Source organism: Lissotriton helveticus, chromosome 6, assembly GCF_964261635.1.
Source record: "Lissotriton helveticus chromosome 6, aLisHel1.1, whole genome shotgun sequence".
Classification (NCBI taxonomy): Eukaryota; Metazoa; Chordata; class Amphibia; order Caudata; family Salamandridae; genus Lissotriton; species Lissotriton helveticus.
The window spans coordinates 974,730,845-974,749,035 of NC_136067.1; positions in this window are offsets into that span (position 1 = coordinate 974,730,845).

Consider the following 18,191-nt stretch of genomic DNA (forward strand, 5'->3'; position numbering starts at 1 on the left):
AGCGTAAAAGGTATGCGATTATGTATACAAATAGCGACCCCCCCTGGAGTATCTGCTGTTGTGGGAAAAGAAGCGATGAGGGCCCCAACGTTTTGGCATCCTGGGAGGCAGGGTCTGGTGACAAGTGAGTCTCCTGCAGGAAAACCACATCTATCTTGTGTCGGGCGATGTAATTGAAAACCTGTCTGCACTTCCTGGCGTTGTTTAATCCCCTAACATTCCATGACATCAGCGAGAGGCCTGATGGGCCGATCTGTAACCCTAACCTGCGCCGGGATGCCCCTGGGTAACTGAGCGCGCTACAAATTTCATATAATAATAATAACCTGGCCATGGGTGCTGGACCAAGAATGGCGACCTATGACAGAAACAGCTCAGCACACAGTATGCAATGATGACAATGTCGTGACACATTCGAGGAGAACGAAACCAAACAAAACGCCACTCCCGCCCCCCACCCAACCTCTCATAAACCCCAAAGAGGAAAACCCATCCCAACATGGCGGTGAAACGGAATATCATGCGTCGAGAAATAACAATGTAGACTGAGTTCACCGCAGGAAGTAAAACAATAAACTCCAAGTGAATAAAGGCATATGCCATGGGGGGTGGCAACGCCACAGCGACCGGGCAAACCAACCTAAATAGTCACGCAACATGCAAATCCATGGACATGCAAATGGTTGCTGGAAAGGTCGTGATATTAAGGAAGAAGCAAGGGGAAGAGTCAAAGCGTCAGCCATGGCCAGAGCCTGAAAACAGATCCACACTGTGCTGCGAGTCTTCCTGTGCTGGAGAGGGCGTTCTGGAGGTAGCTGCTGTCTGTGTGCCCCTGAACTTATAAGTGTGACAAAATTCTTGGACCTCCGTAGGGGTATCAAAGATGCGTGGTCTACCAGCGACTTCCACTCTGAGGCGTGTGGGGTAAAGCATTCTGTATTTAAGGCCTAGATTGCGGAGCGTGGCCTTCACCCCAGTGTATTTCCGGCGGGCTTCCTGAACCATGAGAGTGAAGTCCGGATAGAAGGACAGGGAGTCGCCTTGCCATCGTATCTCACTTTTCTCTCGAGCCGCTCTAAGTGCTGCATCATGGTCCCTGAAGTTCATGATCCTGGCTATGATGGGGCGTGGTGGTAGACCCGGCTTTGGTCGGGGTCCTAGAGATCGGTGGGCCCGTTCCACCACGAATCCCGGGGTGAATTGATCCCTGCCAAACAGTTCACCTAGCAGTTTTTCCACGAAGATATCCATCCTGCCCGTCTGGGTAGATTCCGCCACACCCAAAATACGGACGTTGTTGCGTCCTCCGCGGGCCTCCAAATCTGTGTTTTTTATGGCCACATCTTTCAGGATCTTTTCAACTCGTTCAAGCCTTTTCCGGTCTTTTGCGCCTGTGTCTTCAATGTCCGACACACGGGCCTCGACTACATCTAGCCGGCGATCATGTGTTTGTACTTTGAAGCCCATGTCCGCTAACCTCTGCTCCAAAGTGTCAAATCTTTTGTCCAGTGATTTGAAGCCGGCCCTCATTTCAGACATCATGGCGGTGACCAGAGTAGCGGTGGCGTCTTGAGGGGGAGGAGGCATCGCGTCCGACGAGGACCCTGTTGTGGAGTCCGTGGTAAGCAGGGATGACTTATCGAAGCTGAGTTTCCTTTGGTTGGGGTCTCTCTTTCCCATGGTGGCCAGCAGGGACCTCGCCGTGGATGACCAAGGTCAGCGTAGGAAGGTTAATGACTCGTAGGAGGCAGGAAGGAGGCACAGCGACAGTCACATAGTCCCCCTGAAGAGGAGAGGCTCCACTGAGGTCAAGCACACTAAGTCAATTCTCAGGAAGACACAGGGGGGGTCATACACCCGGATAGTCACTGCCACTACTCCGTGGCCGGTAGCTGAAAGAGGCGCCGTCCCCAGGGGCCAGAGCACACCGGGTCGAAATGCAGGTCTTCCCCTCGAAAAATGGCGGCCCACAACTGTTGCGCAGTTGAAGAAAGAGCGCTCGGTGCCACTGTGTGTAGCGCTCCGTTCAGCAGGCAGTCACAGGGAAAAGTGCCTGATGGAAGGCGGGGCCACCCTGCCTCCCCGTGGTCCCAGCCTCAGAGACGCCCCCCGCCATCCCCGCTCCCCCCGCGACACCGGGATCAGGCCACGCAGTCCCCCAGTCTCAACCGGGATCGGCGGCTACTCGAGTCCCCGGCTCCGGCCCATGCTCCCGGCCCGAGGGCCTTTGCGCGCCCCGGAGCCCGAAACTACCGTGCGCCCCCCCCCCGCAGGACCGGAGCAAGCACAACCAGGCCCCCAACACCGCAGGCGTGCCAAGAGTGAGCAGCAACGCGTCTCCGGTGCGGAACTCACCGGTAGGCCAGGTGCAGCTAGAGAGGACGCCGGTGGGGTGGCGCTCCTTCTCCTCCACCGTGTAGTCCTCCTCGGGCTCTCCTGGGCCCCAAACAGAATCCGGATGGTGGCGAAACGTCGCCGCTTCAGGATGGAGGTGCTGTACGGGGACAGTTCAAGCTAAGTCCGGCAGGATGGAGAAGATCGGCCGCCCGAACGGCGGAGCTTCAGTCAGAAGAGGCCATCTTGGTCGCCTCCGTTGCCACGCTCCCCCTCTCCCCTCATACTTAAACAAGACAGTATTAACTATCACCTGTATGCCGATGATACCCAACTGTACTATAAGATTAAATCCCACTCAGAAGATGTCCTACACCTTAACACCGCCCTTGCTAGTATAAAAACCTGGCTTCACTCCAACCATCTCAAACTAAATCCAAACAAAACTGAGATCATTCTTTTCTCTCCTAAAAACAACCCACTCCCCATCCAAACATGGATCATCGACCTTAGTGCCCTAAACTGTTCACTCTCCTTATCTGAATAAGTAAAATCCCTTGGCATAACCATTGAAAGTAAGTTAACACTCAATTCCCATATAAAAAACTCAGCAAAAGGAGCACTTTTCACGCTCTAACATCTCAAAAAATCAAACCCTTCATTCGAGCTGAAGATTTCAAATATGTTGTCCAAACATTAGTCCTCTCGAAAATTTACTATGGCAACTCTCTGGATCTCCCAAAGTTTACCTTGCCCCCATAAAATCTGTTCTCAACCTAGCGGCCTGGCTTACAACTAACTGCAAGCGCTTTGCCCACATCTCGCCTGCGCTTAAGACCCTTAAATGGCTTCCTATCGAAGGCAGATCCTCCTATAAAATAGCCTGCATTGCGTACAAAACCCTTCATCAAAAGACCCTGCTTTACCTCTCAAACAAACTCAATAAAGCGGGCAGTACCCGACTGATGAGAAGTACCAACTCTCTCCTCCTTGTCCTCCCTCTGTTAAAAAAGAAATCTGCACAATCTTGTTCCTTCTCTGGTAAGGTTCCCAACATCTGGAATGCCCTCCCTAAAGTTCTACAACTCAACCCTTCATATACCATTTTCAAAAAAGACCTTAAAATGCACCTACTCAATAAATACTGGGGTCTTTAATCTTTCTATTACCATACTTGCTACACTCTCCCTTCCTTTTTTTTTAAACCCTTGCCTTCCCCCCTCTCTTCACCCCACTTATGTCGACCTCACCTATTCACCCCCTTCCCTACCCTTCTTCACCGTTTTCTTCCCCCTTCCACTCCTTTTCGAACACTACCCCTCCCCCTTTTTCTCTCTCCCCAACACTTACATCTTCACAAAATAATGAGTCTTACTCCTTTATACCGCTTAATAAGTTGTAATTACACTATTCACGTTTTGTTTCGTAAATAGCTACTTCTTTGCACTTTTTCTTGATTCAAGCTATATTACTCAATGTGTTCTCTTAGACCACCATGTTCTTAATGCTTCATTTGGATACCACTGTTTTGTATTCCATTTACTATTGTCATTCCAATGTAAAGTGCTCTGTTACCCCCGAGTGGAGCCAGCGATATATAAAATCTTTTAAATAAATAAATACATTCTGCGGCACTGTAACTTATGCGTGGGCATCATTTAGCTATTGTAAGGGGTTCCAACTGTTATTTGTACGCCTACTTCAATTTTAGCTCACCTGCATGCTTATTTTCTGCCTAATAGAATTTTAGGTGGGTCAAAGCCTGTATGTAGTCAAATTCACCAGGACCAATGATCACACGAAGTGACTTCATTTTATGTCATATGTGGGTGTAAAAATGTGGATTGCCACTTTATCCAACACTAATGGTTTTTAAGGTTTAGAGTTTCAGTTTAATATTTATTGTTTAACTATAAGCCTTTAAATAGTAAAAAGTGCAAAAACATACTTCTTAAAAAACATATGCAATGCAATCAATTGCATGACATATTAACAGTTGAGCAATGTATTCCATTCCAATAAAAATATTCAGATAGTTCATCAATACATAAGAGAAATAAGTAAAAGTGGAAATACAGACACACATTTAAAAGAGCATACAGTTCCAGCAATAATTAGCAGCTTAATGCATAATGGGATGTGTGTAAAGCCACATAAAGAGGATAGAAATAACTCTGCGTAGGTTAACTGGAAAGGTGGATGCCTAGAATGGAGCGCAGTTTCTCAAGAAAACCCACGCAGCACATAAAAATGATGCTACGGAGTTAAAGACATATATGTCACCCGAGCTAATACAAAGTGCCAGTATCAATTCAATACATTGAACTCCGCAGAATTTAAAAGATGGAAGGAGTCATTGCCACCGTTCAAGGTCGTATTTTTTGCAAAACAGAATAAAATGAGTTAATTTGTCGAATCCTCCAGAACTACAATCACAGTGGTCAGATCGAGATGCGTTCCTTTGTATTTGAATTAAATATTCCCAGGTCTGCAGAATACCCAGCCAGGACTTCACATACAACGCCCTCTTCAGTTCCGGGTATATCAAATCCAGGTACACAGTGCAAAGAGAACCATAAGCATTATTGAAGTTGTTACACGATATAGATCCTGGCTTCAGTATAGAAGAAAAGTCATTATAGAGGTTCCCTTACCTGTTTTACATTCACATCTACACTTACCTAGGCCCCTCACACCCACTGCACCTATACGGCGAGGAACAAAAGATCTCCGATAAAGAGCCCCTTCATGGGTGCCCATCGAGCACTGCAGCGCTGGCCCGATGAGGAGCAGACCCATATGATGAAGCATGACACCTAACTTGCTGGGTGTGTGAGGGTCCTAGTTCCGACAGGAGGATTCCCCACCTCCTCACTGCCTAGAGTATTCACAAGGTGGCCAATATCCCACCTAGGATCTGCGTACCCTTCTGCCTCTTGGCTTAACTTAGGGCACATACGCTGGACCTTTATCAAGCCTTTCCTGTCCCTATTTGTTTACATACAGTTGGACGGCTGCCAGCCAGTCTGTGCCAATCCCGCCGCCGACAACCCTTCAGTCTGACTGATGTGTTATGATACTGTTGGTCAGACCCACAGCTGTTGGATGCAACTCCTCCGCCTCTGCCTGAATCATAGATCCTGATGGTGCGACAGTCGGAGGAGCATCCCAGAAAGGCGGCGGTAATGAGGCAGGCGCTGCTGTCGGGATTATGATATCTCTTTCCAATGTCATTTTCATGACGAGAAACCTGCCATGAAAAGGTTGTCAGAAAGGGTTTCAGGCCCAAACAGGGCCACTGGCCATTGTAGGTCAATGGACAGTGTCCCTGGAAGCACATGTAGTGTCCCCACTCACCTATGGGGACCTTGTGCCACGGACATCATGGTGCATGGCACACAGTGCACTGATGTGCAGTAGGTGCTGCATGGTGGCAGCATGTGCTGTGGCCCTTTTCCATGGCCGCAGCATGCCGGTGCCATGGTACTGATGACACTCTGACCACTAGCTCAGCAGTCAAATCGAAATACGGCAGTCAGACCACCACATGCTTATCGGCCAATCTCCCGACTGCTGGCTGCTATTGGCTATCGGCAGTCTGACTGCCAACCTCAAAATCAGGCCATTGGTGTGGCATCTTACTTTATGGTGTTTTGAGATTGTGCTCTTCCCCAGCCAAACATGCTTTTTCAGGCCAATCTTTGAAGACCATTGTGGTGTCACTGCCTATCTATGGGATCGAACTGTATTTTCCTGTTCCCGCACTTGTCTAAGGGTTACATGTTCCCCCCACCAGTGATCTGTTAATCAGTTGTTTCAGGCCTAGGTCGAAGTGCCTGTCTGACCACCTATTTCTGACCCAGTGAATTCAACAACGGAGATGCAGGTTTATTTTTATACGCACATATATCATGGTGTACATTGAAATAGTATGTATCAATATTAACACTCTGAGCATGAGTGTTGTGTGCCAATCTGCAACCCATCTTGGAGAGGGCCTTAAAGTGTGTGGCTACATGTTGGTACAGATGGACTCTCTTAAGAGATATATTCACTTGCCGTGCACGTATCTTGTATGATTATATACCCAACAGTGCAGATACAATTTATTGAACTCACATTGTGACTTCACGATGGAAGTGGTCAGCATCTCCAGGTACGAGTGTGAGGTGCAAAATAAAACTGCGTGGCAATTTAAGTAGTTAAAAAGTTCAATTGGTTGAAGGTTATTGATTACTTTAGTTTTAGTCTGAATTATTTTTTAAAGTTTGTTCCTGGGCGAAAATGGTTTGTTGTGTTTAACCATATGGTTGCTTGTCACAAAAGCAGTCAGGCTTAACTCAGAGGAAATGTGTAAAGTATTTATGCAGCACACAAACAGTAATAAATACAACACAAGAAAAATCCCACATCAATTTAGAACCCTAGAGCACATTTTAATAAATAACTTGACACCAAAACAACAAAAACCTAATCAGTAGAACCGAAGTTGTGAATTTTTAAAGTTTCAGGTAAAAACTAGTGCCTAAAAGATCAAAGCACCAAAGACGGACATCTAGTCACGCTAGACCAGTTAAAAGTAAAACAATATATGGGCAACCGTAATGGAGCCTGAGTCAGATACTAAAAGTGGATTGGGTCCAGTCAGCAATTACCTTTGGGCTTAGAAGAAATCTGAAGAAAACATCTCTGAGAAGGTAAAAGTTTAGCAGGGCAACACTGAAGGAAATGTCTGAGGAGGCAGTGTCATTATTGGGGAGACAATGGACCAATTTGCAGTAAGGATTTAGAAGCTTGAACGTAGCTTTTTTTTTGGAAGTTGAACATTTTCAGCGGGACGAGGCTAGAGGCTATGAGAGTTCCACGAGGATGGATACCCCTTTGGTGAAGGACTGCTGAACAGGATACGCTGCTGCAGAGAAAAGCATCAACATGACAGCTTACTTAAAACAACTGCATTGGCCACCTGTGAAAGAAAGAATTCTGTTGAAGGTCTTCTCTAAGACATGGAGTTTTCTATGGGTTAGGACCACAAAAATCTTAGAGCCAGATTAAAACATTATGTCACCAACAGATGGCTGAGATATTCTAATACGAACCTGCTGCAAATCCCCAAGTTTCATAGGGCTAGAGCACGAGGTAGATCTTTTGCTTATTTGGCCTCAAAAGCATAGAATAAACTCCTCGCTTATCTCCATTTTATGAACTCTGATATGTTTAGTAAGAAACTCAAAACCTGTCTTTTCCCAACATTTGCGTATAATAGCTGTAGCACAGTCTTCATTTATGGACAGCGTAGGGTCACCTACCAGGTTAGCTCTTGGAGCTTTACAAATACCAGTTAGCCATTCATTAATTTTTAAGTTTTTAATCAGTTTAATTAGCTGTATATTTATTTAACTTTTGATGTGAGTAGATATAGCTTTATAATTAGATTGTAATATGTTATTTTTGGTTCATATGTTAAGTAAATGTGGTATGTGGTCAGAAGGCTGCAAACCGTGAAGAATGCTGCTGCCCGGCTTTTAATAAGATCCCTAAGCATCAGTCTGACACCAGGGCTCTAAGAGACCTCCAATGGCTTCCCGTGGAATGCTGAGTACAGTTTAAGAATCTAAACATTATGCACAGGGCAAATATCAATAGAGACCTTCTACTGCTAAGATATTTAGCCTCCCCACATCTACCTGGTAGATCCCTCAGATCCTCTTCAGCTTACCTGCTGACGGTCCCTAGGATCCATTGAGTCTGATGGGGTGCTAGATCTTCCTTCTTTTTGGCACCCATACTCTGGAATTCTCTGGCTTTGCACCTCCTAGAGCACGAACTTCCCTTTTTCAAAGATTTGAAGACATGGCTATTTTGCAATTATCTCCCTCTCAGCTATCTATGATCCACCTGTGTCTGTTTGCCTCCGGTTAGCCATGTGTTGGAAAAAATATCATAGAATTTGAATTAAAGTTTTCTAAAAAAAAAGGCAATGGTTGGTAAAAGTGTATGGGTTGTTAAAAACAATAACAAATGTTTTGTTAAAATATATATATTTAAAGATATTAAATCTATATTTTTGTTCGTTGGTGTTGTTGTCAATATGTTTATTATTTTCTACATACTTAATGGAATCGCTATACTATTTTCTCAAAATTATGGTATTTTAGATATTTTTTACAGCAATCTTTTTGTTAGCGATATTTCTGTGTTTCTTCTTTGAGTATGGAGTGATATTTTGATAACCTACAATTATTTAGTGGTATTATGATAATTCAATATTGTGAAGTTTGAGTAAGCACGGAAATGGGCAATCTTTTGAGGTGCTCCCATCCACATCTTTGTAAATTACCCCAAAAGTCACAAAAATATGCAGTGTTCCATTTCTTTTTGGGGCATTTTCAGTGTAGAGCTAAGAGAGTGGGAAGGTATAACAAAACCAGATTCAAAGGCAGTTAGCCACAGAGAAAGGCAACAAGCGAAACACAGCATACCAATAAGAGAGAGAAAGAGTTAGGGGAGGGAGCGAGAAAGAGGGGAGAAAGAAAGTAATAGAGAAAGAAAACAAGAGGAGGGAGAGGAATACAGGCAAAAAATACAGAGAAAACCACTCAAAGAGAGATATATGGGCCAATTATGATCTCGTCCCGAAAGCATTCTTACTGAATCGGTCACAGAATGCCTTCCATGGGACTCGGATTGGGTGAGTCTGAATGAGCCATTTGGATGTATCCAGCTGCTTCTGGGTATGATTCAGTCGGACTCCCATTGATTTCAAAAGGAACCTGTGTGCCGAAGGAGAATACAGGCTCCCATTGAAGTAAGGGGTGGCTGGGGACAAACTTGCGCCCTGTGGCAGGCACCTCATGGTGCCTTCCACACTGTGCATGGTTGGAAAGGGGGCCCTTTGGGTACTCTCACGGGCCCAATCTGGGGGCCTCAGGTGAAGCAGTGCCTGATACAGACCCCCAAAGACAGATTCGGGCAGCTGATTTTTTCCGGAGAGACCCATTTGGGACGGCTGTCCGAATCGGTCAACGTAATCGCTCACTCAGAAAATGAGTCCCTATAGCTGTACGATTAGGCTCCGAAAGACCGTAACTATCTGAATGCCTCTCTGAACCAATTTAGACAGCCCTACTGGTTTACGGGCATCGTAACTGGTCGTTGGGAACTGTATACAATTCGTCGGTAACAAGGGTTCCGAATACGATTCAGCAAACCCGAATCCTATTCAGAACCTTTCTAATTGCGATTGTATTCAACCCCTTCGTGTTCTATCCAGTTAATGTGAAGATGAAGAAATTGGATGTGCAGTATCCTGTCATGACAATGTATATCTGTGTTATTACAATGGAGTGATCATTGAGCTATGAGGGACTGTGATTGTTTTGGTAGTGTTTGGAATGTTATGTGTGGTTAGTAGGGTAAGAGAAAGGTCAATTGGGACAGTTGGAGGAGGATGTAACTGTTAGAAAATGTCCTGATGTCCAATATGACCTTTCAACTAATTGGAAACATGTTACACTACATAAGCCAGTGATTCTTACAGTAAAAGCTTCCAAACTTGCTACTAAATCTTGGTGATAAGGATGGGATGCTACAGAGACATGCACAAGATCTCTGGGAATATAGGGATGGTGTACTGGGACTTTATGGGAATGAGCCCCAGGACCAAAAGGGATAAACCAAAGGAGGTTGCCCTCAAGTCCACCATCAGTAGTCATCAACATTATCTGCCAGGCTGGAGAAGTCCAGTGAGAAGAACAGGCAGAATGGAATTTCCCTGATGTTGCTAATGGATAACGATGGCCAGTGTTCTTTGGATCATTTAGATATTTTCCTCTACTACATTTATGACGAAGAACAGCTCTGTAGCAGAAAGTAATTAATATGTTTTTGATGAAATTGTCACTTATTGAGGAGCACTTTGTGGGAGCATTTCACCTACTCTAACACCTCATGACTCTAACCTATAAATAAAGACTCCCAACCACACAAACAAATATTTAAAATTCTACAACCATTTCATCACTTCCTTGCTCCGCACTCCACTTAACTGCATTATGCCCTGAGCCTCTCTGGCAACTGCCTACACAATCTGCTCAGAAGTCTTTGTCCATTTGACTCGTTGGGCATCCTCTCCCTGCACACTACTGTCCTCATTCATGAAAATTTGGCGTAGGGCAGGATTGCACCCTATTTATCTAATTTTTGTCCTTTCCCCCAGCACTAGCATCATTTCAGCAGCCTAGCGCTAACACAGGACCCTCTGCACCATGGTGCAGAATGCAGCACACTTGCAAAGAGGAAAATCAATGCGAAATAAAGTTATTTCTCCTCAGTAAACCTTCTCTGGGGTAAGGTTTTGTTGCATTTCCAGGTTATATGTTATTCTAAATCTCAGGAAGTGTCAGAAATCCATGGGTGTTGTGTGGAAACACCCACTGCAACACCCCTGAAATGCCTCCCTATTACAGAGTAAGGAACCACCACCCCACTTTGGACCCAGCCATATGCTAATCAGTCTTGACCCTGCTCCAAAATGGAACAATTCAGCCTATACTGCCAAGCCAGGACCTCCATGGCCCAGAAACAAGAACCCTGGGACCGATTTCGGGGTTGCACATGACTAACTCCAAACTGGGGTGGCATTTTCAGCAAACAAATGATGGATTACACCCATATCTTTGTGATTGGGGGTGAATGTTAGTATTGTTCAGATTTCTGTCCTTCGTTTCTTCTTTTCGCTTTTGTTGTACTAGGTGGGAAGGGTATGCCCAGACATGGATCACATGCTCACTATTCCACTGGATCCAAGATAGCCTGGCTGATCAGGTGTGATGCCAGAAACCGGTCCCAGGATGCTTGTTTCCGGTCCAGGCAGGACCTGGCTTGGCAGTTTAGGCTGGACTGTTCCCATGAATTGTAGGGTCAGGACTGATTTGTATATGGCTGGGTCCATACTGGGGTGGTGTGGTAAGCCAAACAATGATGGCTCATATCCAGATTTTTGTGACTGGTGGAGAATGTTTGCTTTGTTCAGCATTCTGTCCATCATTTGTTCTTTTTGCCAATGCAAGTCTTTAAGCACAACATAGCAAGTCTCAAGTGAACTTCGATTGGCCTGTTGTAATCGTGATTTACCAAAATAGTCTTAATCTATTCCAATCCATTTGACTTATAAATTAAAGATGTAATAATGAATGCAGCACAACCTCAGTAAAATAGACAGGTGGAGAGATATGCAAAGTGCCCAGTTAATGCAGCACTTAGGCCAATAAAGGGCCATTTGGGAACTAACACTTGCAAAAAAGAGTATGCCATCCAATCCCCAGCTTTAATGCCCTGATTACTTACCACTCATCGTTGTTACTTCAAGTAATATTCTTCCTCACACCAGCCTTAACACAAAAAGGCTTTTATCACTCACACAGACTTCACCAATATGAGAAACAAACTACAGAGCTGCCCTTCCAATGTGGCCAATGCAGGAAGTTGTCAATTGAGAACTGTATAAGAGGAACTGATCTGTGTACACATCCTCAAACTACCAAGCTTTGGCAAGCAGTAGTAGTTTTTCCCTCATCCTTTCCAAATAAGGGAGGATGAGAGGGAAACCTAGGAGAGTGACGAAAAGGACTATAATTTAGAGTAATTAAGATAACCATTGAGTGAACAAGACATTATCTTCCTCGTCCGACTTCCTCCTCCCAATCTTAACACAATTTGAATTTTCCCAAGTCCATATACAAAACTAATTGCTTAAAATAAACCACCATTGAATGTGAAAGTACAGAACACTGTGGATTTATTTGTGATTAATGAAACAAGATTCCATATGGAATAATGGGACTGTTGAAAGAACAGAACCTCTAAAAGAAGAAGAGATCACATTCCCAAATCTTAACCTTTAATGGGAGATAAATGTGTGTGGAGATGACCAGATACGGACACACAAATGTAATTTAGGGAGGTCCCCTTGAAAATATCCCAAGAGGAAGCATCCTTCTGGTGGAAAGGCCCTGAACACTGGTAAACAAAGAAACTACTGCCTTCTGATAACAGAAAAATCTTTTTACAAGCCAAAGAACTCAGTCGTCCCAGATGTCTGATTATCAGTCTGTGATGAAAGCTTTGATTCTTCCACCCATTCTGTCAAGATAGTCAGAACTTGGGGCATGCTGGAGGATTTGCTGGAATAGCTGGTTTCTGCCTGAATTTGTCAGCAAAGGGACTACCACTAACACGTCTCCTGCCACAAAAGGATTGATTGACACTTTTAGGAACGGAAGCTTGGAAGAACGCTCATCACAATTTAAAACATCTTCCCCATGAGAGACATTGCATTAAGAGTAGAATAGTCCTCAAACAGTTTCTTGGCCTGTTCCTCAATTGAGCAGCCAACCGGTTTACTCCAGAAAAGGAAAAATGGCTGAACTAGGTCTTCTGAGAACGGTCCACTTTCCAGAACTGTATCCAGATGTATACCCTCTGTCAGCGATAGATGATCTGGAAGCTGCAGTTACAGCAGATAAAGAGTCAAAGGTAATGTCAAAACAAATTCCACCCTGCTGTTCCATAATGGATAGTTTGGAAGCACCGTCTTCAGCTTTCTGTAATTCTTCTGCCAGAGCCCGAAAGTCTTGGAGGAGCGATTGGACAGTTGGATTATGTAAGTTGCATGTGTGCCCGCTCAAAGTTAGAAACAGGATATGCCCTCTTTATTGCTCCTTCTACCTTCTTATCACCATTAACGAAGAAACTGCAATCTCTGATTTTATAATCCCATTCAATAACAGCATGATCATTAAGGAATCCACTTAAACTGAATAGGGGAATTCTTCGAGAACCTCTCAAGAGGGTATCATTTTGCCAAGAACATTGGAAAATAGGTCTTCTTCATGTCTGCCCATTCCATGGTTAACAAACCTCAAATGGTCTTAGGAGTAGGCAAAGAGTCTGGTTCTTTTCTCCAATGTTGGCTACTCATTCATCATTTCTGGGACATCTATGAATGAGAGATACTCTCTTGAATGTGCAATCAACTTCATTAAAAAATGTCCCCTGAATGTACCTGCCCCTCTGTTCCTCATCCGTGGAATGATCTGAATCAACATCCTGTGAAACAGGTACCTTAAGCATATTTGTTGCTGGAAGAACCCCACAGAGAGCAAACTCTTCTTCCGTGGCCTTACTTATCATGCTTTGTAGAAACTCCATGTCAGGAACAGGATCTGAATTAGCAGCCACTGGGTAGCTTCACTGCCAGAATTGGCCTCTGGGATATGCTTGCTTTGTCAGCATGCTTGCCCACCATTCTTGCAGAAACTAATACAGGTTAGAGATAAAAGTTCTTTAAGCAAAAAGCACTTCCTGCGTTCTCATGTTGCTAAGCAATGGGCCACGGTACCGACAAGTCTAATTGGACAGCTGCCATTTTAAAGTCAAGATTGCATTAACGCTTAAGGCAGACATACATTGGGAAAATGTTTCTCTTGGTAGTAAGCAAATATTTAAGCCCCAGAAAGTACAATTCTGGGGCCTCCGCTACCTCCTAACCACTGGGTGGAAGAGGTAGCCAATATCACAAAACACAGAGGGACTGGTGGAGTTGATTGATCAGAGGGGCTCTAGACAGCTTATGTCAGTCTTGAAAAAAGCCACTACAGCAGGCCTATCCATATTGAGGATGAACTAATAAGATATTAAATATGCTTTAAGTACACATTAAATGAAGAGAAATAAGGAATAAATATACTTAACTTTCTGCTATGAATGAAGTCTAGAGGTCAAGTTCGAACTAAAAACAGGGGGGCTGATTTACAAAGATATGATGCAAAGCAATGCAGCAAGACAACTTCCTGTGCTGTGTCAAACGGAAAGGTCAGGAATGCGAATATCTCCGAAGATATGGGGCATTCCTGCTCTCTGTCTGCACTGGCACATTGAGTTCAGCCTCGCGGAAATGCAGGAACCCTATCACTGGCATAACGAAAATTGAGGGGTCCTCCCTGTAAGGTACACAGAGGGGCCCCCTTTGGGCTCAATCAGGAGCTCTCCTGCAAGAGTGCTGGCTGAGGGGGCCCCCTGGAGCTTGGGGGCCCCCGCTCTTTGAGGGATGCAGGGGCCTGTGTTACTCCCCTGAACCCTTGCACCGTAGTGCAAGGGTGCTGTGGTACAGGCAAGATTATTTTTGTGCAGGGAGGATTTTGTTTGCGCAGGAAGTGTCACCTTAATGCACAAAAACAATCCACGGAGGCATTTTCCTCTTTCTATAGATGTGCTGCAAAATGCAGCATATGTAGAAAGAGAAAATAACAGAGTAATAAAGATATTTCTACTTTTATGCCTCCCCTGGTAAGGTGTTGCAGTTTGATGAATTTCCAAGTTTAATAGTGTAAGTACATTTGGGAATGTGCAAAAAGCCATAGGTGGATGTGTGGGAACATACATGCTCCACCCATGGAGCCCCTTCCCAGTGCAAAGTAACACAAGGCGGTGACTTGTGCTTCCTTGCTTTACTATTTAACACAGGGCATGGCAAAGTAAATCAGACTTATGGGCTTGCTTGGTCTTGTGTTGCCTTGAGTGACGCAGCGGTGATGCAAGCTCTTAGTAAGTCCGGACCAGGATGTGTACACAAATCAACTACTCCTATCTGGTTCACACAGTGACACTTCCTGTTTTGGCCACATTGGAAGGGGAAACTATGTAATGAAGTTTGTGCATGGGACACAGAAGGCTCATTGTGTTAGGACTGGAACAAGGAAGACGGACAAGAAAGATAGGGCTAGATGTATCAAGAATTGCTTTTGCGATTTATTTATTTATTTATTTATTTATTTATGCAATTTTTAAAGCGCTACAATTACCCAAGGGTGTCTCGGCGCTAAGAGCTGTATATGCTACCAGTATCCTAAGGACAAGTAAGTTCTGAGTCTAACGGACTGAGGGCTCATTGAGAGAACAACCAAGTCTTAAGTTGTTTTCGGAAAGTAAGCAATGTGGGGCTAGATTTTATAATAAAAGGAAGTGAGTTCCATAATCTTGCTGCTGCAACAGTAAAACGTCTGTCTCCCCAGTTTACTTTCCTTGTTCTGGGGGTTTGAAGCAGGTAGGCCGTGTTAGAACGAAGCGTTCTGCGAGTTGGAAGGGGCTTTAAAGAATTTCTGAGAAATTTGGGTTCCATATTGTGTAGTGCCTTATACACAATACACAAAGATTTAAACTTAGTACGGCTTCTGACCGGGAGCCAGTGTAGTTGGGCCAAATGTTTTGTAACAGAGGCAAATTTTGGAAGGCCTAATAGAACTCTGGCAGAGGCGTTCTGGATCATTTGCAATTTAGAGATGACTTTTTCCTGCGCATTGAGGAAGAGGGCGTTACAATAATCGGTGCGGGAAAACACCAAAGTTGAAATAAGAGTTTTGCCTGTTGTAGTAGGGAGGTATGGCAAAAGCTTCTTAATTTTTCGCAAGATGTAAAATGACGATGAAACAACTGAGTTCACATGGTGATGAAAAAGAAGTTTGTCATCGAATGTAACTCCCAAATTCCTCACTTTGCCCACTGGTTCAGGTGGAATGCCCATCTCTTCCGGCCACCACGATGGGGACCAGGCAGGCTGGACCTTGCCGAACAACATTACTTCGGTCTTAGCAGAGTTAAGTTTTAAGCAGTTGGAAGCCATCCAACTGCTAATGGCTCGCATCCCATCTTTAAAGTTGGCCGCTATCGTCGGGCCATTTTTGTGAATAGATAATACCAACTGAGTATCATCAGCGTATGTGGTCAGGCTGATGTTATGCGCTTTTATTACTCTCGCCAAGTCCGACACATAAATGTTAAAAAGGGTCGGACTTAGCGAGGAGCCCTGAGGAACGCCGCAAGGGAGCTTGAATGTTGGTGAGGTAAATGGACCCATCTTCACTGCCTGTTTGCGATCAGCCAGAAAGGAAGCTATAAGGTCCTTCGCCTTGTGTTTGATACCGATGGCCTCGACACGGCCGATCAAGGTAGAATGATCGACCGTGTCGAAAGCCGCTGATAGATCCAACAGTATCAAAATAGCCTGACCATCGTTGTCCATAATGGTTCTAATTTCATCAGCAGCCTTGATCAGGGCCGTTTCTGTCCCATGACCTTGTCGAAAACCGAACTGAGTGTCATCCAATAGGTCATTGGCTTGAATGTAGTCAGATAGTTGTTCATTCATGACAGATTCGAAGATCTTAGCTGGGAAAGGCAATGAGGCAATGGGACGGTAGCTGGAGGACTCAGATGGATCAAGAGATGGCTTTTTAAGTAACGGTTTTATTATGGTATTTTTCCAAATATTAGGATATGTACCAGATGCGAACATAGTATTACAGATGTAAGTCAAAGGTGGGACAATAGTGTCTGAAATGGAGTGACGTACAGAGGGATGACAAGGGTCCAGAGGAGAACCTGATTTAGTGGACAAAATAAGTTTGTGGATATGGTAAGAGTGTACCTGGGTAAATTCCAAGAAATTAGCTGGGTTAGACTCAAGTTGAATGTTCATAGGTGACCTAGTATTAGAGTTAGGAGTAAAGTCCTTAAATATGGAAGAGACCTTATCAGAAAAATAGTCAGCTAATTTATTACATAAACTTTGTGAAGTTTCAGTAGGAGGATGAGCTGGTTCTGCAAGGTGGTTCACTACATCGAAGAGCTTTTTCGCGCTGCATTTCGCCTGATCTATTTGGATGGTGTAATAGATATTTTTTTCCCTGGCTATTTTCTGCTTATAGTCAAGGAGAGCAGCTTTATAGATTGTTTTATCTGGTGTTTTATAATGTTTACGCCAGTTGCGCTCTAAGTTGCGGCAGTGTTGACGTTGTAGCCTAAGTTGTTCTGTGAACCATGGGGCCGAAGGAATTTTCCTGTTACGTTTGAAAGTTCTGGGCGGAGCTAGAGTTTGAAGCGTCCTTTCCAGAATGGCAGTGTAAGTGGCGGCTGCAGTATTTGGGTCTGTTTCCCCCTCTGCGTGTACAAACGCGTTGGTGAGAATCAGATCAAGATGGTTATAGTCCAAGTTTCGCCAATCTCTGGTGGTTGAAAGAGAGTTATGTGAGGCATTTTTACCTGTCTTTGGTTTGGTTTTGATATCAAAAAGTATAGCAGAGTGGTCAGTCCAAATAAGAGGTAGTACTTTGTTCACAGTAATGAGAGGGTTATTGGAAAAAATACCGTCAAGCGTGTGTCCTGCCCTATGTGTGGGAGTCGTTATCAGTTGTTCTAAGTCTACAGCAGATAGGTCCACGATGAGCTGGGCCGTGTCTTTATCCGTCTGAGATTCTAAATGGAAGTTAAAATCACCCATTATAGTGAAGTATTTATATTCAACAACTAGTTCACTTATTTGATGAAGTTGGGACAAAAAAGCGTTGCGAGAACCTGGGGGGCGGTAAAGTAGTGTGCCCGTGAATGATTGATTGGTATTGAGCAAAACAGTAAATACCAGGGCCTCACACGCCGCATGTTTAAGGTCAATAGCTTTTACTCGCAGAGTGTTGCGGTAAATTATTGCGATACCACCACCTTTTTTTGGTGCCTTGCGATCTTGTCTATAGACACAATAATCCTCTGGCATAGCGGCTTTAAAATCTGGTCCTGAGGCTTCATCTCCCCAAGTTTCGGTCAGAAACAAAAGATCGATAGCATGACTGGCAAGCAGTTCCAGTATTTCAATCTTGTGGCAAGGTAGTGAGCGCGCGTTCACTAGTGCTGCCTGTAATGGTTTAGGAGGTATCTGTTTGTTTTGTATGATGTTTTTGCACAGAGTGCACATAAAAGGACCTCCAGTAGGATCTGCATAGATACACACCGGTGGATCGTGTGTG